The sequence below is a fragment of the Sinocyclocheilus rhinocerous genome, unplaced genomic scaffold (assembly GCF_001515625.1).
Source record: "Sinocyclocheilus rhinocerous isolate Xijiao unplaced genomic scaffold, SAMN03320098_v1.1 scaffold2641, whole genome shotgun sequence".
Classification (NCBI taxonomy): domain Eukaryota; kingdom Metazoa; phylum Chordata; class Actinopteri; order Cypriniformes; family Cyprinidae; genus Sinocyclocheilus; species Sinocyclocheilus rhinocerous.
This window is the reverse complement of record NW_015647066.1, coordinates 9,479-11,904: the sequence shown is the minus strand read 5'-3', so window position 1 is coordinate 11,904 and position 2,426 is coordinate 9,479.

Sequence of the window (2,426 nt, the reverse complement as noted above, 5' to 3'; positions counted from 1 at the left end):
GTGAGGCTGATGTTCACATTGAGGTGTTTGAAGAAGGCAGACCATACCCTTGAGGTGAACTGGGGACCCCGGTCTGAGACAATGTCCTCAGGAAAACCATAGAAACTAAACACATGATTGCACAGTAATTCAGCTGTTTCGAAGGACGTGGGGAGTTTAGGCAGGGGAATTAGACGGCATGCTTTGGAAAATTGGTCTATAATAGTGAGTATGGTGGTTTTACCTTGAGAGTTTTGCAGGCCGGTGATGACGTCGATGGCGATGTGAGACCATGGGCGTTGTGCCGTGGGCAATGGTTGTAACAGGCCGGCTGGTAGTTGTCTGGGTGATTTAGAAGTGTTGCAGGTAATGCAGTTTTGGACGTATTTGGTTGTATCAGATAACAAAGTGGGCCACCAGAATGGTAGTACATGTTCTACCCAGTTCGGGACACCCCGGAATCACTGCTACTGCACACCAGCTCAAGAACCGATTCTGGAAATCGATTCACGATTTCCAGTTACAATACATAAAAGGTACAAAGACATTCAAGATACAAAAAATCTGTCAAATTGCAAATTAAATTACACAAATGTCTTTGATGTTTCATAACACAATTCATACATGCTTCTTATATAAGGAACATAATTACAGTATTTCAAATGGTCCCTTACACTCCCAACAATCATGACAGGATAAGCACAACCCCAATAAATCATACATGATTTCAAATCTGAAGGGCCATTTAATAATCCACCTTGTGCAAGAAAGCATGAAATTATGTTAACATGATTAGGTTAAACATGAATACCCAAATGTGTGTTTTAAAGGGGTCATATGATGCGATTTCAAGTTTTCCTTGAGAGGCGTGAATCTTCTCCGACCTTAAAGGCCTCACACCAGGGACCCGCCTGCAGTCTGCGGTTTGGTTGAATTCTGAGAAAATGAAAATGTGATCTACAACGCTCCAGGACACCCTAAGTTGTGCCAGGCTTCGGCCTTGACTTTTCCATTCACCAAGATTATCTGACTCAAACTGGTTCTTTTTCATCAACCAACTTCAGCAAAGATCAACTTGAGCCTTCAGATTGTATCAGGACTCTCTTTCAGACAGACAAGACGTGCAAGTATCAAACTTAGTCTTATTAATTGATACATTAGGTATCATTTGCGCCTTTTTACAAAGGTGTGTTTGAACTAAGAAACTGATGTTCCCTTCAGGCTGGAGATCTGCTGAATATTAAATGGTACCATAGCGTCATGTTTTTATTTCTCTTCTCTTTACTGCCTAAACTTTAACTCCTTTTCCTATACCAACTGTATGCGTGTGTGTGTGTGTGTGTATGTGTATGTTAGACTAGTTTAAGTGTTTATGTAGTTAATAAAGTCTTACTTGTATCACACTTGACGTTGTTCACTGTTTGCTCATAACTGGAGTCCCTAAATCATGCAGATTTATGCTACAGGCTCTGTGTAGAATTGTACAGTAAGAAAGTTATTTCTTTCTGAAAACTAGTCAGTATCTGGTGTGACCACCATTTGCCTCACGCAGTGCAACACATCTCCTTCGCATAGAGTTGATCAGGTTGTTGATTGTGGCCAGTGGAATGTTGGTCCACTCCTCTTCAATGGCTGTGCGAAGTTGCTGGATAGTGGCAGGAACTGGAACACGCTGTCGTATACGCCTATAAAGTTAGAACCGGTGAATGCGGTTTACAGGTTTCATAGAAAGAGAATGATGTGCGCCAAATGAGTCGCTGTAGAAATCGAATATTTTAATGGTTGCGGGCGAAATAGCTAATATCGAGAGCCAAAACAAACGCAATGACATGTGAAATAAAACGTCATCATGTATTAAATAAGAGTGACTTGATTAAGTGCTGGAAATAGCGGATGATGGGCACAGAATGGTAACAAAACTCACAGATAATACATTTACAGTCACACACAGGTGTGGAGACATTTACAGTCACACACAGGTGTATTGTGCAAACTGTACTTCATAGGGATGTTTAGATAGCTATAGAAGAATTCATGTTCACATTTTTGTTTTTTAATATTTAACTTACAGATCTCAGTTTAAATGCTTCAGTTTGTTTTCGATTCTATTCTATCAGTTTAAATGCTTCAGTTTGTTTTGATATTATATTATGTTAGGCCTATATTATAAACCTAATAAATAATTGACCTTGTTTTTTAATGTCTCTTATGCTCATCAAGGATGTATTTGATCGAAAATACAGAAAAAAACAGTAATATTGTGAAACAGTTTTGCAATTTCTAATATTGGTTTCCTATTTTAATATATTTTTAAGTATAATTTATTCCCGTGAAGCAAAACTGAATTTTCAGCATCATTACTCCAGTCTTCAGTGTCATATGATCCTTCAGAAATAATTCTAATATGCTGATTTATTATTAGTGTTGAAACTGTTGTGCTGCTTAAT